This window comes from Neofelis nebulosa, chromosome 7 (genome assembly GCF_028018385.1).
Source record: "Neofelis nebulosa isolate mNeoNeb1 chromosome 7, mNeoNeb1.pri, whole genome shotgun sequence".
NCBI lineage: Eukaryota > Metazoa > Chordata > Mammalia > Carnivora > Felidae > Neofelis > Neofelis nebulosa.
In genome coordinates this window covers 99128963-99147731 of record NC_080788.1, presented here as the reverse complement: position 1 = coordinate 99147731, position 18769 = coordinate 99128963, and the positions used below count along the sequence as shown (strand labels likewise).

Here is an 18769-nt window from a genome sequence, read left to right as displayed (position 1 = left end):
GAAACTAGTCACAGGGGGGTGCCTGGGCAGCTCAGTTGGTTGAGTGTCTGACTTTGGCTCAGGTCATCATCTCGCAGTCCATGAGTTCAGGCCCCGCATCGGGCTCTGTGCTAACAGCTCAGAGCCTGGAGCCTGCTTCAGATTCTGTGTCTCCCTCTCTGTATGCCCTTCCCCCACTCATGCTCTCTCTCCTCTCAAAAAATAAACATTAAAAAATAGAAAAGAAAGAAAAAGAAACGAGTCACAAAAGATCACATATTGTAATGATTCCATTTCTATGAAATGCCCAGGAAAGATAAATCTATGGAGACAAAAGGTAGATTAGGGGCAGGTGCACAGGGCAGGGGTTCAGAATACAGAGTGATTGTGAGTGAGCATGAGGTTTCTTTCTGAGATGATGGGAATGTTCTAAAATTAGACCCTGATGATAGCTGCACAACTGTACACTTATTAAAATCATTTATTTGTACACTTCAAATACAATTTGTACACTTTGCACATTTTTTGTACATTTTATTATACTTTAAGTGTACCTAAATAAAGCTAAACAGAAAAAGCATATCCAAGGGGTCAGGAAACACTTTAAGAGGTATTCAAAGTCATTAGTTACCAGAGAAATACAAATGAAAACAATAATGCCACTACCAAATAAGACCACAGCACAATACTATCACACATGAATGACTAAATGCTATCACACACTAGAATGACTAAAATGAAAGAAGACAATATGAAGTGTTGACGAGGGTGTGGAACAACAGGGACTCACGTACTGCTTGTAGGGGTGCAAACTGGTACAATCACTTGGAAAAACTAAAGCTGAACAGGCACGTAAGCTCAGAACCCAGCATTTCCAATCCTAGGTGTACATCTCAAAAACATGTTTACCAAAAAGCTATATGACTGTTCCTAGCAACATTATCCATTGTTGCCCCAAACTGAAAATAACCCAAAAGTCCATTTACAGTTGAAAGGGTAAGTTTCGGTATAGTCACAAGTCAAAATACTGCAAGTCAGAAAGGAGGAACTACCAACAAGAGCGTGCACTTCAATCCATATCTCTGAAGGAAATATAGTATTTGGAAATGTAATGATGGGAGGTAAAGAGTATTCTAGTCAGAGGAAACTGCATCTGAAATCAACATAATTGAGAGTTAAGCTCCTGTGTCAGGGTTCCTCTGCTCTTCTTTGGTTGTTATGAAGAAAATCTGTAGAACTGGGTTCAGAGAACACCTGGCTGCAGGAGCTAGTGAACGGCCCCTTGGGGCCTCAGGAGAAATCCACTTCTCCAGTGTCCGTTCAGGCAAGATTGAGGTTCTGAGGGAAGAGAGAACCTGCTTGGCCATGGAGGGTGAGGGGCCTTGGAACAACAGTCACGCTGAGACAGATACCCAAAGCAGAAGAAGGAATAGATGGCTTTTAACGAAAGGGCAAATGGATGCTGAGCTGGTAAAAGCAACAGATGTCCTGTGTAGTTATAAACCATCACATGGCGAAGCTTAAAAAATAAAACCCAAGCCACTCCCCGTGTGTGAGTGAAATAGTTCATTAAATCATTACGATTCTCACCCACAAGTTCTTCCCTCGGTAATTTTGGTAAGTTTAAGATTTAGCACACTCTGAATCTAAATTAAATCTATCCGTGTATATAACATTTAACTTTAGATATATGACTTCATCCTGGTCTTTTTTCTCAAATCTAAATCTTCCTGGATTAGTTACTTCACTGTGATTCTTTGTGATAACTACGGGACATAGGAATCCAGTGATCTGAGTCCTTGAGCACCTGCCAGAGCAACCCAACCATTTGATGTGTAACTGCTCCATATAAACCACTGACCATATCAAGCTCTCACATATATATTTCTGTTTATGGTTTCTGAAAACCCACGGTGAATACCAGCATCCACTTAAATTTCTTAAAGCGCAGTACAAAGTCTTCTCCTCCAGGATCCCACAACCTCCTGTGCATCCTTTATTAAAGCTCCTATTACATATAATAAGTAGGAATTCTTTTCTCTCATTTTTTAAAATTGTTTACAATTTATTTTAGAGAGGGAAAGCAAGAGTGGGAGAGAGGGGCAGAGGGAGAGAGGGAGAGAGAGGATCTCAAGCAGGTACCGTGCCCGGCACAGAGCCCAGCGTGGAGCTCGATCCTATGATCCTGGGATCATGACCTGAGCCAAAATCAAGACTTGGACGCTCAGCCGACTCAGCCACCCAGGTACCTGGGAATCCCTTTCTCTCTTAAGGCTAAGGAACAGTAACACTTAGATTTGCATCCTCAGCACCTAACAGTTCCTGACATACAGTATGTAGGTAGTAAACATTTGTTGTATTGAACGACACTAGAACGAACATTATGAGTCAGTGATGCAGTAACTCACTCATGTATAACTAATAAATTTTTCTTTGACTCTTAAGAGTCTTGCTCCTGTAAAATGCAGATACATTGCAAATACCTTCCAATTTTCTGAAAGACAGGACAGTATTGGGAGTAAATCATTTAAAAATATTGAGCCTAAATGTATCAGAGTCTAGGCAACAAAACAAGAAACAACACTAGGGGCGCCTGGGTGGCTCAGTCAGTTAAGCGTCTGACTTTGGCTCAGGTCATGATCTCACGGTTCATGACTTCAATCCCCACGTCGGTTGCTGTGCTGACAGCTCAGAGCCTGGAGCCTGCTTCGGACTCTGTGTCTCCCTCTCTCTCTGCCCCTCCCCTGCTTGGTGCTCTGCCTCTCCGTCTCTCTCAAAAATGAATAAACATTTTTAAAAAATAGAAAAAAAACAACACTAACCATTTTACTAGAGAATTAATACGTGGACTTGGAGGATTGATAAAGCAGAAATAGGACACGAAGGGAACCAGGAACAACCGCTGCAGGAAGCAATTACTACCAATAAGGGCTGGAGGAACGAAAGGGGCCAGTTTGGGATCACTTGAACCTGGTGACTCAGAGGAGAAGACCCACAAGACTGGCGCTCTGACCTCTGTGGAGGGGCTGCTGCCCGGCTGCCACAGGCTCATCAGGAGCTCAGAGGAAGGGTCCCAGGAAGTTGGGGCTCCTACCTCGAGAAGAGGAGCTGCCGGGCTGATGCTGGTACCTCTGAAGGTGTGGAATAATTCGGGTTCTGGAAGGGGCAAAAGAAGTTGAAGCTAGGGAGATAAGGAAGAGCCAGAGAAATGGAAAGAAAGTTGTTTTTTTTTTTTCATTTTCCACTCTCCATCCTCCTCCTTGTGTCTCCAGTTGGTCCAACCTTACTGGGATGGATTCTGAAAATATCGTTTGCAGAATTGCGGCCCCCGCATAACAGAACAGAATATATAGAAGGGTTACTTTGGAACCAAAAGACATTAAATAGTCAAATAATACATCTAGGGGCAATATTTGACCTAGACTGTTATGGAGGGAACACTTCACATATAATCCCCCAAAGAGGGACTAACATGCTATCTAAACAATGCAAATACCAAGAGTGTCACCTAATAAATTATATGTGTCACTTTCCCTTAACTAATTTTCTAGTATCTGTAAAGTTGGAATTATAGAGGCACCAAAAGGAGGTATAATTGCTTTATCTCCATTCTACTGTGGCCCTTTATCTAGGCAGTGCTTTTAGGAAGATTTAATAAAAAAGACTCATGTGATAGTTATCTGCAACTAATGCTAAGTGAATTCTCTCTTCTGCAAATTACTTTTTCCTTGTATTACCATATAATTCTCGGTATTTCTATATGGCTACATTTTAACAAGCGCAACTTAGAACAGAAACTTTCAGTATCTGGTAAAGCAACAATAAATTAATATTCTTGACATATATCTTAAAATTAATAAAATGTCATCTAATCAATTATGATTAGCCAAAAGACACTAACATTCTACTTTTTCATTGTGGTTCCATAAATTCACATGGTTAGCTTAAACTCTTCCCAGCCTTTGAAAATGCATGTGGATTCTGGTTTCCAGTATTATAGCATACCCTTCTTTGAGAGAGGCTTCCAACATTCAATTTAATTCAGCATATACCTACCGTGGGTGTCGCACTGTACTTGGAGGGATACAAACATGAACAAAACAAAGTCCATGCTCTCAGTGGGCTCACAGTCTAATTTGAGATGGTCATAGGCAAAAGAGCTCTAACACCGGGCAGACTGGCAACATGGTGGAGAGAGATTGGTTCCAGCTGGAGGATCTGTTAAAGTTTTTGTGTAGGGGCACCTGGGTGGCTCAGTTGGTTAAGTGTTTGACTTTGGCTCAGATCATGATCTCGCGGTTCGTGAGTTTGAGCCCCACATCTGGCTCTCTGCTGTCAGCGCAGAGCCTGTTTCAGATCCTCGTTCTCTCTCTCTCTCTCTCTCTCTCTCTCTCTCTCCCTCTCTTTGTCAAAAAATAAATCGGCATTTAAGACTTTTTGTATAATGTGGCATTTGACCTGGGTCTTAAAGATGGTTCCAATTTTCTTTTTGAGACAAGTTGAAGATTATTTGCAAATGCCATCTTATTAGTCTTCATATTTATCATGCATACTGTAGTTCCCATTATTTTAAAAGTTAAATCTTATCTTCCCAACTTGAAACTGTGTGTGTGTGTGTGTGTGTGTGTGTTAGATTTACACATACACACTCTCCTTTATCAAACTCTCTACTTGATCTTAAGATAGTAATGGTAGGAATCACTAGAACACAGAAAACGAAGACTTTTTTTTTAATTGTTGCCTTTTCTACACTTTTCCATATATAATTCTCCAAAATGCAAATACAGTAAAACCTTGGATTGTGAGTAACTTGTTCTGCAGGTGTTCTGCAAGACAGGCAAACATTTCTAACACATTTAAATTGATAAACGAGCGATGTCTTGCCATACAAAATAGTATGGGACACCGAATGTCACATGATCACAACTGAGCCAATGGGTCTCTCTCTGTCTCACTTGCTGCGGGATTGTGGGTGATCGTCTCCCATGTCGGATGCTAGGTCTCAGGCCATGGTGTTTGTAGAAATCAGTGATTTTTCAGAACGTTGGAAGGTGCCCACAACTGGCACTAGTGTATTTTTTGTCACTTCAAAGCACCTATGGACAGTCCTTTGCTTTTCCATCCAAGAGTAAGCTTAGAAATGCTTGGCTTCATTCTAGGTCAGCCTGCCTGCAGATATAGGTCCTTTCCTCTGCTGCCTTATTGCCAGTTACATTAAATACAGTATATGACGGAGCTTATTAATAATTTACTGTAGTCAACATCCGTGCAAGTGTATACAATGGCCCCCATGCAGAAAAAGATTCCACTGAGCCAATAGATAGCAGTGATTCCATTAGTTATAGTGAAAGGCACCCTACACAATAACCCTCCTCTCTCTTGTCTCCCTCACACCAGCCATGAAGGTTTTCAAAAGTAAGTGTGGGTTAATTTGTTTTTCTTTATATTTTGTATTTTCTTTATTATTTTGTATTGTATTACAGTACTGTATCGTTTTTATATGAATATCTTTGGGTTGTGGAACAAATCATCTGGGCTTCCATTATTTCTTATGGGGAAACTCATTTTGATATGCTTTGGATTACAAGCATGTTTCCAGAACGAATTATACTTGCAAACCAAGGTTTTACGGTACTTTAAAATACTATAATATCACACTTCATACTTGCTTTCATTAAGGCTTACCATACTGTATTCCAATTATTGATATTTCTATCTTCTCCTCTGGAATTAACGCCTGAGAACAAGGACTGTACATTAATTCAACTTTGCATCTACAGTATGTTATAGGAAACAGTTACTCGATAAGTAATAAATTAATCTCCATTACTGTCATTCCATCATTATCATTGAGTACAAACAGCGACAAAGAATCTTTTTCCCATCCATTTATACCTGACTTGTGGGATTTTTGTTTGAAAGACCAGTGTTCCCAATTAGATTCACATGATGTACCTATTTTTATAATTTCTGAACATTCTTCTTCAGACTAAGTTAGGGACATGGAATAGCAGTGACTGACCAATGCAGTAAAGCCCATTTCTGAGTGCCAGAAATGGCATTTTTATTCAACAAATTTTAGTTAGGTACCTGCTATGTACCAGAAAGCATATTTTTAGACTATTTCTGTCACACTTAGGCAAAATGTGGCACTCATGGTAGATCAAAGATAAGAGTGACGTAGATTATAAAACAAAGGAATGGAATATAGAACCATCCAGTTAGCAGGGTGGCTCCACATCTGCCCTGCCCATAAGGACAGAATTTCAAGATACTTAAGTAATCCACAAAATCTTTTTTCTTTTTCTTTTTCTTTCTTTCTTTCTTTCTTTCTTTCTTTCTTTCTTTCTTTCTTTCTTTCTTTTTATTCTTCTTCTTCTTCTTCTTCTTCTTTTTGACTGAGAAAATAACTTTATTTCTTTAGGGGTGTGGGACAGATGTCAAGTTTCAAAACTTCTGGAACTTCTTCTTGGTGCCAGCGGCCTTCATGACTTTGAGCTCGTTGAAGCGTACAGTCATGCTCAGGGGTGGGCACTCGCCCACTGTGACGATGTCGCTGATCTGGACATCCTGAAGCAGGGGGACAGGTGCATGGACATGTTCTTGTGGCGTTTCTCAAAGTGATTGTACTTTCTGATGTAGTGGAGACAGTTTCAGGGGGTGACAGTGGTCCTATGCATCTTCATCCTGGTCACCACACCAGACAGAATCCACCCTCAGATGGAGACATTACCAGGAAAGGGGCATTTCTTGTCAATATGGGTGCCCTCGATGGCCTCCTTGGGTATCTTGAAGCCCACACTAGTTTCTGTAGTATCATGGGAGATTCTCCTTGCCAGGTCCTCCAAGCAGGACACTTTTCTTATTTTGAAAGACGGTTGGTGACTTTCGGTAGGCAGGCTCAGTCTGAATGACCACCATCTCCTCGGCCGCCTGAAGAAAAGGTAATCCACAAAATCTTGACTTTTCTGCCACTTGTTGTGTTAATGTTTTTACTGAGTCCTGCTAGCAGCCGCAGAGGTACTGGAAAGAGCACACCTTCCCTCATCATTCTGAGGTCCTTTGGTGTCCTTTTTTTCCCCCAGGAGATCGAATCCTTCAAGGGCACAGATATTTCTGCTTTCTCTTTTTAATTTGTTTTTTATGTTTATTTCTGAGACAGAGACAGAGCATGAGTGGGGGAGGGGCATAGAGAGACAGGGAGACCGAGAATCAGAAGCAGGCTCCAGGCTCTGAGTAAGCTGTCAGCACAGAGCCCAACGCGGGGCTCAAACTCACAAACCATTCATGGCCTGAGCCGAAGTCGGTTGCTCAACCGACTGAGCCACCCAGGTGCCCCTTAAATTTTTTTTAATGTTTATTTATTTTTGAGAGACAGAGCATGAGCAGGGGAGGGGCAGAGAGAGAGGGAGACACAGAATCCGAAGCTAGCTCCAGGTTCTGAGCTGTCAGCACAGAGCCCGACGTGGGGCTCAAACTCACAAACCACAAAATTATGATCTGAGCTGAAGTCGGACGCTTAACTGACTGAGCCACCCAGGCGTCCCATCTGCTTTCTCCTTTCTGCTCCACATTAGAACCTGCTCTCCAAAGCCTCCATTTATAGCTCCAAAGAGCTAGATGGTGATTCGGTACCTCACCCTCCTTCTCATAGAGGAGAAAAGCCGAGAAAGGGTAACCAGTTGCTCAGGATCACACAGTTATTTACAAGGAGATGGGATTTGAGCTCAGTCCTCTTGATGCCCAGGTGAGTGTTCTTTCCAACATATGAGGTGGTCTTGTATTAATACGTCATTTATAGCCTAATGGCCCTCCTTTTTCAGATATTTGCATTTTCTCAAGAATCACAACTTAAGTAAAATAGTAACATGGAGCTTTATATTAGCTAGGACATTAAGGGAGTCATACAGCTCTTTTGAGGTTCCTAAAAGTATATCCTATAGCTGCCTACATAACACCCTAATGTCACCCAGGAAGTAACTCACAGCTTGCATTTTATTGAGACAAAGGAGAAGGATAACATGATTGGCACCTGCCATGTGCCAGACATGGTGTTACACATTTTACCTCGGGGACCTCAGTTCATCTTTAAAACAAGTCTGTTAGGTAGCTATGACTATCCCTATTTATAAACAGGGTGGGGGAGTAGAGTATATATTTCTTATGCCTTGTGGCTGTCTGTGAAAACTTTTCCTATGCTGGAATAATTTCCTTCACTAGGAATCTGGACTCTCGGAGGCAGAAACTCAGACTCCCTTTCCCAGCGTCTTAGCAGCCGGGGTACAGATGCTCCCAGCCAGACTCACACAAGTCTCAGTCGGAAAGAGAGCAGCATGAAGCAGTGGTGTTTTCTGGCTTGGATGGAAGAGAGGAGTCTGGTCTTCAGTAGCCTGAATGATGGAGAGTCTTGCATGTAGTGTCCCGCCACCTGTAGCACCGCCAGCAGCAGCGCCGGGGTCTAGCTACGCAGCCTCGAGCCCTAACTATCTGACTCTCCTGGAGATGCTACAAACTATTTAATATCTCTTAATCAATCCCTTTCTGCTTAAACTAGCTGAAGCGGCTTCTATGGTTGGCAACTAAGATCCCAGTCCACAAATCAAAACCACAGTGAGATGCCACCCCACACCCACTAGAATGACTACCATCAAGAAAATAAAGAAAAAGAAAGTAACGAATGTTAGTGAGGATGTGGAGAAATTGGAACCCTTGTGTACTGTTGGTGAGAATGTAAAATGGGGCAGCTGCTGTGGCAAACGGTATGGTAGTTCCTCAAAAAATTAAAAATAGAACTACCCTATGATCCAGCAATCCCACTTCTGGGTATACCCACAAAATTGAAGTCAGGGTCTCGAAGAGATATTTGTGCATCTATATCAATAGCAGCATTGCTCACAATTGCTAAAATATGAAAGGTACCTAGAGTAGTGAAAACCATAGAGACAGGAAGTAGAATGACAATCGCCAGGGGCTGGGGTGGGGGGAAGGGGAAGTTACTGTACACTGGGTACAGTTTCCATTTTACAAGATGAAAAGAGCTCTAAGCTGGTGGTAATGGTGGCAGAACAACAGGAAAGCACTCAGTTCCACTCAATTGTCCACTGAACATGATAAAGACAGTAAATTTTATGTTATGTGCCTCTCAGCACAATTTAAAAACAAAGAAAAGACTGATGGCGCCCAACACTTGCAGAGACGTAGAGCACCTGGGACTCTCGCATTTTGCTGGAAAGCGTGCAGAATGGCACAGCCATGTTGAAAAGCCATATGGCAGTGCCTTAGAAGGTTAAACAGACATTTGCTGTGCAGTCCAACCATGTCATCTCTGGGTATTTATTTACCCACCTATGCCCACAGAACTTATTCCCAAGCAGGTGTCAGAGAGGGGGATGAAGGGCAATATGAGGGATGCTGTGGTGATAGAACTGTTCTGTAGGTTGACTTCATCAACGTGCATATCCCGCTGTGATGCTGAACCATAGTTTGGCAAGATGTTACCACTGGGGGAAACTGGGGAGACAGTTTACAGAATCGCTACAGCTGCATGGGAATCAGCAATTACCTCAAAAAAATTAATTAAAAAAAAGAAACTGAAAGAAGAAAAAAAAGTCCCAGACTAATACAAGAAGTAATTTTCCTGGTTTCACACAGCCAAAAAAAAAGGGTAGAACCCAGGTTTGAACCCGGGTCTGATTGGCCCTCCATCATACCCTGCCTCCTTCCTTGGAGACCTTCCATCCAGCGGCAGCGCCTTGTGGTGGAAACAGGGCTGCTCTCCCAGTGAGAAGCACTGGCTTCCCGAGAAGAACCCTACAAGTGTTGCTGAGGCCTCTGAGTGACTAAAAGGATATTCTTCCTTGACTGGTAGGTGTTGAATGAATCTATAAATTTACATGTGCTCTCAGTGAGGTATGGAATACGTTTTATTTAAGATTTACTCTTCGTGTTTTTTTTTTAATGTTTATTTTTGAGAGAGAGAGAGAGAGAGAGAGAGAGAGAGCACAAGTGGGGTAAGGGCAGAGAGAGAAAGGGACAGAGGATCCCAAACAGTCTCTGGGCTGACAGCAGTGCCTGATGTGGGGCTGGAACTCACGAACTGTGAGATCATGACCTGAGCCAAAGTTGGACGCTTAACCGACTGAGCCACCCAGGTGCTCCTGGAATACATTTTAGTAGTAAATGAAATTCCCACCTGAACAGAAAATAGTGTGTAGATTATTATTAGCATGGCGATAATAACAGTAAAGGCTAATATGGATATAGCATGCCTGTAATCCCCATGACAACTTGGAAGGTAGCTAATTCCTGTGTTGCAGATAACACATATGAAGCATAATGAGGTCAAGGAACTTGCCTGACTCCTGACAGATGGCTCACAGCAGAACTAGAATGGATCCCAGGCTGTCTGGCTCCAGAGTTCACACTCTTTGTAGGAAAATCAGGTCAGATGATACTGTAGGAAAATAAAGATGTTGCTGTGTGAGGTGCAGGATTTCTATTATGCAGGGGGAAATATTGAAATGTGTATTTTTTTATAAGGACCTGCATGTGGATTTGTTTTCGATGCCTCCAGGACCTCACTGCTAATACTTGATGAGCCGTTCCTGTGAAAGCTGCTCACAATGATAGGATTTCCTCCTGTGGTCGTAACTATGATCTTCACTCAATCCTTGGCATGTATGCAGCTTCAAGAGGATCTTATGAAACTGTTTAGATCTTTTGGATCAACAGACGCCTGAGAATTCAATGGTTGACATGGGAAATGTATCTAGGGTGCCAGTAGTTTCTGTTTGTTTGTACAAAAAGTTATTTAGAAACCAGTGAATAAGCATCACAGAGTCTCTGTAAGGAGGGCAAGTTGAGAGGACTTAAACTATTAACTCCATTCAAGAAAGGGGTGCATTTTTATAGCAATCTATATGAAAAGAAATCTCACGATAAGGAAAAAGTATTTTTAAAGTGCAAATAATTCACACTCCCTGTCCTCTCTTCCCTCCTCCCCCACCTTATCACACACATGAATATTTCTATTTCGATACTGGGTTTTTTAAAAGCAGATTTCTATTTCTTTAGCCACATAATTAAAGTTACCTAGGGGAGCCTGGGTGGCTCCGCCGGTTAAGCGCTTGACTTAGGCTTAGGTCATGATCTCATAGTGAGTTCGAGCCCCACATCGGGCTCTGTGCTGACAGCTCAGAGTCTAGAGCCTGCTTCAGATTCTGTGTCTCCCTCCCCTACTCATGCTCCATCTCTCACTCTCTCTCTCTTTCTCTCAAAAATAAATAAACATTAAAAAAATTCTTTTTTAAATAATAGAGTTACCTAATTTGAAGCAGCGTTGTGGCATGGCAGGTGGAAAGAATACGAATCAGAATACAAACCAGAATTTTGGCCTGTTTGCTGCCTAAAACAATTTTTATTTTTTGACTCTGAATGAGTCCTTTACCTTTTCTCTGTGTCTTCAAATTTCTTCAAATACCCTTGGGAAGTAGTAACACCTTGGATTGTGAGTAACTTGTTCTGTGAGTGTTTCGCAAGACAAGCGAACATTTCGAATAAATTTTAACTTGATAAAAATGAGTGATGTCTTGCAATACGAGTAGTACCTGACGCGAAACATCACATGATCACAACTGAGCCAATGGTTCGTGAAATTCCCTTTGATATACATGTGCTTTGGATCACAAGCATGTTTCTGGAATGAATTATGCTCACAAACCAAGGTTCTACTGAAAAGCCCTCCATGTTCTCCTCTCTAGTTTCCTTCTTGCTATAAGTGGACTTGGAAAGGAAATCATTTCATGGGCACATACAGAAAATAGTTCATAACCACCACTTAGGGACACTTATGTTTCAGGCTCAGTAACCACATGATCTCCAATCTTTATAATAATCCTACGTGGTTGGACATATTAACTAGTTGGAATTAACGGCCCCATTTTATAAAAGGAGAAGCTGAGGGTGGAGAGACAGGAGCGCTGGCTACACACGCTGACACGGTGCATCAACAGCAGGGAAGGAAACAGGAGAAGCTGAACCTGAGAGTGAGCAGAGCCAGGTGCTGGTTTCAGCTGGTGCCTTGAGTCTCTGGTCATCTTTGAGCAAGTCTCACCCCCTTTCTGAGCCTCTGGTGCCCAGCGTGGTGGCGGGCACATGCCAGCACTCAGGGAAAGCCTGCTTTCCAAACAGCTGTTTGTGTGTAACAGCTTCAAGCTGAAGTTCAGAAAGTCACTAATGTTCTTTCCTATTTCTTCAGTCTCATAAATTTACCTTTGGGAATGTACCTTTTTCCCCTAGAACATACAATTCAAAATCATAAAACAGAAACATACATTGATTGCCTTATTGGCAATAGATTGCCAATCCATTGTCCAAAGTGGCAAAGAGATGTACACCCTGAGGTTTTGACACTTTCCTGAAGACGGATCATGGATCATCGGATACAGTGACTCCCACTGGTAGCCCAGGGTCAGCCACATAAACCTCCCAAGGTTTTAGTGTTAATGTTGCTGAGCTCTTGTGGCATGTAGGTTCAAGGGCGAAGGTACTGGGTGGTGGTTTTAAAATCTGGAAAGGCAAAAAGGTGTTGAGGTTGTTAAAGGGAGATTCAGAAACAAAGAAAGCCCTTAGAAGAGGAGGTGCTTTAAAAGGATGGTTTGCCAAATGGGAAATGCAAGAAGTACTTAAAGGGAAACCACCCACACAAAATAACTAAGGTTATGTCAATAGGGATGAAAATACTCAATTTTACTGTTGGCTAGGCCCACAGAGAAAGTCAAGGGCGATAGGCCCTTATTTTATTTACATTTATTTTCCAGTATTTTGGAATTGATTCACCAGTCTCCAGATAAAGGGAAAAGTTACTTACACGTCTGGCTTTGTAACATTTAGCAGTGATTTGTCAGGATGAACTTGGGTGACACCTGGCTTCTCTTTAGGTTGTTCACAGGGTGTTCTTAGTTGCCACAGTTACGTGTAGCACCTCCAGAGCATGGGCTTTGGAAATAGGTGGGGCTGAGTTTGAAACCTGCCTTTCTTTAGCCCTGGATACCTGGATGGCCTTGTCTACTTTGACCAACCTCCCAGATCCCCAGCTTCTTCTTTTATAAAATGGGGCAGTTAATAATTCCAACCAGTTAATATATCCAACCATGTAGGAATGTTATAAAGATTAGAGATCATGTGGCTGTTGAACCTGAAACATAAGTGTCCCTGAATGGTAGTCATTAACTATTTTCTGAATGTGCCATGAAATGGTTTCCTTTCCAAATCCACCTAAAGCAGGGAAAGTCAAGTCAAGGATTTCCTTGAGCAGCTGTATTGTGTCATTGTAAGATCACTGTGACTCAACTCCCTTTCCTTAAGGAAATATAATTGGAAAACTAACAAGCAGAGAAACTTCCAGCATCGCCCTGTGGTCAGCACTCGGATGAGGTGTCAGCACTCTGCCCTGACCTTGGGGAGGTTAATTCTCCAAAGTGTCAGAGCCGCACACAGATGAAGTTTCTGGGCTACTGTGAGAAGGAAGCGTAATGACAAGATTCATCTTCCAGGCAGCTGAAAAAAAAAAAAAAAAAAAAAGGAGAGCACTACACTGTGTGTGGGAAGTACAGTGGATCAACTCCCAGGGTCCTATACCCTCATTCCAAAATCCTGACAGCCACCCCCAAACATTCGGTGATATTAGCAAAAACAGGAGTAAAGGTTCTGGACTCACTGCCTACAATCCCATGCCTGCTTCACAACTCACTAGCTTTGTGCCCTCAGACAAATCACCCATTCTTTTTTTGTTGTTTTTTTATGATTCATTTTATATTTGAGAGAGAAAGAGAGAGACAGAGCATGAGCAGAGGAGGAGCAGAGAGACAGAGATAGAATCCTAAGTAGGCTCCAGGCTCCAAACTCTGAGCACAGAGCCTGACGCCGAGCTTGAACTCAGGAACTGTGAGATCATGACCTGAGCCAAAGTCGGACGCTCAACAGACTGAGCCACCCAGGCGCCCCTCACTTACCCATTCTAAAACTCACCTTCCTCATCTGAAACCTCATCTCAAATTCTCTAGTGATAATGTGGATGCCCATCTCCCAGGGTTGTTGTGGGGCTCACACAGAAAATACTCCAAGCACAATGCCTGTCACGAGGTTCACACTAGTTAACTGGCTGTTGTTATTGTTTAGGCAACAGTAACTATCTTGCACAAGATCAAACACTAGTAAGAAGGTAGAAATCCTAGTCTTCCGACTCCAAATCCCAGGCTCTTTGTCTTACCGTGTGTTTCCTTACTGAATGCTTATTGCTTCCTTAAGTGATTAAAATACCACAGCACTGTTTATGTAATACAGGGACATTGACGTATTCTAATTATGCAGAGTTACAAATAAAAGATCACTGTAAGTAGAAAACGATAATGTTCTTTCGCTGTTCTTTGCTCTCGCTTGAGAAAAAGAGCCCACATATCAGACCATTTCTCAGCTTCCCAAGAACTATATTTCCCAGGAGCTGTAATTCTTTTACATCAAAACCAGTTTCAGTCCTGCCAACTGAAAGCACTGCCTGTGATTTGACAGTAGAGAGGCCACAGTATCCTCTCTGTTTGGTGCTAAATGGTGACATCAACTGTCTGTCTCCTTTTCAAAGCTGTCCTCTACTATTTTGCTCCAGCTTCCTCCAAACAAAACAACTGGTCCAGCTGCCAGTCACGCTGACTTTCTGGTCCACTGCCTACTTAGGCGTACATAAATAGTGCACTTGCTCCCTACTTTAACTACCACCGGGCTTGGTACAATTCCAGGCCCCTTGGGTACTGAACCTTGTAGAGTCCATAAAGTTAATTTTCCAGACTAACTGTAGCCTGGTATGAACTTCAGACAAGGCAGCTCTGGAGCAACTCACACTGACTTTCTCATATCACTTAAAAATAATTTTTTTTAACTGTCAAAAAAGAAACATTCACCAACATAGACCATATGCTGGCCCATAAAACAAATCTTAACACATTTCGGAGAATTTAAATCATACAAAGAGAGTTCTCTGAAAATGATGGAGTTGAGCTAGAAAACAGTAATAAAAAGATTATCTAGAAAATCCGCAACTAGTTTGAAATTAAACAACACACCTCAAATAACCCATGGGTCAGAAAGGAAATCACAAAAGAAACTGAAAATACTTTGAGCTGAATGAAAATGAAAACACAACATATAAATATTTCTGGGATGTATTTAAAGTAGTGCTTTGAGAAAAATGTATGGCAGTAAAGGCTTATATTATAAAGAAGAAATACATAATGATCTAGGGGCACCTGCATGGCTCAGTCAGTTAAGCGTCTGACTCTTGATTTTCAGCTCAGGTCATGATCTCACGGCTTGTGACATAGAGACCATACTGGGCTCTGTGATGAGTGTGGAGGCTGCTTGGGATTTCTCTCTCCCTCTCTCTCTGCCTCTTCCCTGCTAGTGCATGATCTCTCTCTCTCTCTCTCTCAAAATAAATAAACATAAAAAATAAAAATAAAATTAGTGACCTCTAGGTGTCCATCTTAAAAAACTAGAAAAGGCAGCTAAAAGCAAAGCAAGCAGAAAAAAGAGGTGAAATCATTGAAATGAAAAAGAGAAAAAAATAGAAAATAAATTAAATCAAAAGCTGTATCTTTTAAAAGATGAATAAAATCAATAAGACTTAGTCACACTGATCAAGAAAAAGGAGAAAAAAACAATTACTAATATCAAGAATGACATAGGGAACACCACTATGTGTACTATAGATATTAAAAGGGTAATAATGTAATGGTATTATGTATGAACAACACTAAAAAGATAATAGTGTAATATTAGTATATATGAACAACCTTATGCCCATAAATTCAAATATCTAGACAAAATAGACAAATTCCTTGAAGACACAAACTACCAAAATTCACTCAAGAAGAAACAGATATCCTGAATAGCCCTATACCTTATTGAAGAAATAGAATTTATGATTTGAAACATTTCAACAAGGAAAACTCCATACTCAGGTGGCTCTACTGAAAAATCACAACAAACATTTAAGAAGTAAATAATACAATTTAATGTAAGCTTCTCCAGAAAACAGAGGAGAAGGAAACACTTCCCACTCAGTTTATGAGATTAGTATTACCCTGGCTCCAAAGCTAGACAAAGACATTATAGGAAAACTACAGATCAATATCTCTCAGATATATTAATGCAAAAACCCTCAATAAAATATGACTAATTGACTCCAGCATGTATCAAAATGATGGAACATCATGCAAGTTGGGTTTATTCCAGGAATGCAAGGTTGGTTTAACATTTTTAAATCTATGAATGTAATTCACTATATCAACAAACTAAATAAGAAAAATCATGTGCTCATCTCAATAGATGTAGAAAAATATTTGGCAAATTCAACATCCATTCAATATATTTTTAAAAATTCTCAGTAAAAGGAGATTACAGAAAACATTCTCGATCTAATAAAGGGCTTCTGTGTTAAATTTATATTGCAGCATAACAACCCCAAAACATAAATATTAAACCTTTGTTATCTCATGGTTCCTGGAGATTAGGAATCCAGATATGACTAGCTAAATGCCTCTGATTCAAGGTCACTCATAAGACTGAAATTTCGTTGTCACTTGGAGCTACAGTCTCATATGAGGGCTCCCTGGAGCGGGAGCTCACTCACATGGTTGTTGGCAAGGTTCAGTGCCTCACAGAATATGAAACTGAGTGCCTAATTTCTTGGCTGTTTGCCTCTTCAGAACCTTGCTATAGGGCAGCTCACAACACGGCATCTTGATTCCATCAGGGAAAGTGAGCAAGAGAGTTCCCAAGGCGGAAATCTGTCTCTTTGTAAACTAATCTTGGAAGTGATATTCCATTACTTATGCCATATTTTATTCCTTAGATGAAGGTTATTAGGTCAGGCCTACACTGAAGGGAAGGGGAACACATAAGAGCATAAATACCAGGAGGCAGGGCTCATTAAGGGCCATCTTGGAGGCTGCCTGCCACAGCATCTACAAAGTGATCTAACTAACATCCTACCTAATGGTACAAGACTGAATGCTTTCCTCCTAAGATCAGTAATAAAAATGGCTGCTCTCATTGTTCCTATTTAATGCACCTACCAAGTGCAATAAGTCAAGAAAAAGAAATAAAATGTATACCAGTTAGGAAGCACTAAACCTGTCCCTATTTGCAGATGACAGGACTGTCTACTTAGAAAACCCCAAGGAATTTACAAAAAGCTAGAACTTATAAGTGAGAAAACATCCAGAGAGTAAAAAGTGCATGAAAAACTATTCAACATTAGTCATTAGGGAAAAGCAAATTAAAACCATAAGAGACAATTACCTGCCTATTAGAATGGATAAAAATCAAAAGAACTGACTACCAAGTGCTGGCAAAGATGCAGAGTAATTGAACATTGTTGGCAGGAATGTGAAATGGAATGGTCACTTTGGAAAACATTTTGGCAATTACTTACAATAACATATACTTATCCGATGACCTAACAGTAGTCCTAGTATTTTCCCAAGAGAAATAAAAATGTATGTTCACACAAAAGACCATGCATGAATGTTTATAGTGGCCTAAAAACTAGAAACAACTAAAATGTTCTTCAACTGGGATAAAGTGTGGTTTATCTATGCAATGGAATACTACTCAATAATGAAAAAAAATGAACTAGTGATAAATGCAACAACATGGATCAATCTCAAATGCATTATGTTAAACAAAGGAAGCTTAGTTAGCCTCAAAAGCTTACATAATGTAAAAATCCATTTATATGACAATCTGGAAAACACAAAACTATAGAGACAGGAAATGCATCAGTGGTTGCCATCTGCAAACAGTTTCTAGGAGGTTCACAGACCACCTCTAGCTCATCCCTGGACCCTATCTATATGTGACTTCAGCCAAGGAAGCCCTAATTCCTCTCCTCCCAGCTTCAGCTCCTTCCTGAACCCTATCCAGATTTACTTTTAATGGCACGCTGCTTGGTGTGGAATTGGTCCCTGTTTCATAGACAGTATGACACTTTCCTCTCCTCAGATACCACTTCCCCAGCAAACAGCCATCTCAGTGCTGGGCACATGGAATGGGATAGATGATAAAGTACTGGGGCAGTCTGCCTAGTAGCAAATTATTTCATGAATTCCCCAGGTCCATTAACTTCCCACTATTGTGCTTAGACCTGCGTGAGTAGGACCCAGTTGGGACAAGGATGGGAATAAGTAACCTAAGGCAGGGGCATCTGGCTGGCTCAGTCGGTACAGCATAAGACTCCTCATTTCAGGGTCCTGAGTTTAAGCCCCACACTGGGTGTAGAGATCACTTAAGCAAAGTCAGAAAGGGTGGGGAGGAAAGAAAAAAGAAAGAGGGAGGAAAGAAAGAAAGAAAGAAAGAAAGAAAGAAAGAAAGAAAGAAAGAAAGAAAGAAAGAAAGAAAGAAAGAAAAGAAAAGAAAAGAAAAGAAAAGAAAAGAAAAGAAAAGAAAAGAAAAGAAAAGAAAAGAAAAGAAAAGAAAAGAAAAGAAAAAAGAAAGAGAAAGGAAAAAAAAAAGGAAAAAAAAAACCCTCCTAAACCAAGGCGGGCTCTGTAAGTCTCCCATATCAGAAAGCCCAGCTATAGAGGAAGTTAATGGTGATGGATCCCAAACTAGTGGAAGGAAGTGCTGACTGCAACCAGTTTCAGTCATCATATCTTCCTCTCCCTCTTTTCCTCACTCTGCTTTCATTCATTCATCATTCACTGGACTGGATGCTACAGCGCTGATGAGCACAGAC

General features: G+C 41.1%; 1 long non-coding RNA gene and 1 pseudogene across 5 annotated transcripts; both read right to left on the bottom strand.

Moving 5' to 3' along the window:
• Nucleotides 1-6377: 6377 nt before the first annotated feature.
• On the bottom strand, nt 6378-8407 carry LOC131517190 (small ribosomal subunit protein uS17-like; annotated as a pseudogene).
• Nucleotides 8408-9958: 1551 nt separating this feature from the next.
• LOC131517191 (uncharacterized) lies at nt 9959-14289 on the bottom strand. 5 transcript variants are annotated; one of them, XR_009264451.1, is made up of 5 exons: nt 13992-14285; nt 12848-13536; nt 12430-12546; nt 10522-10819; nt 9959-10432 (listed from the first exon to the last, which is right to left on the bottom strand). It is a non-coding gene; the product is annotated as an uncharacterized LOC131517191 (long non-coding RNA). The 5 variants fall into 5 exon arrangements; XR_009264452.1 differs by having other exon boundaries at nt 13367-13536; nt 13992-14277; XR_009264450.1 differs by having other exon boundaries at nt 12430-13536; nt 13992-14289.
• Nucleotides 14290-18769: the final 4480 nt, after the last annotated feature.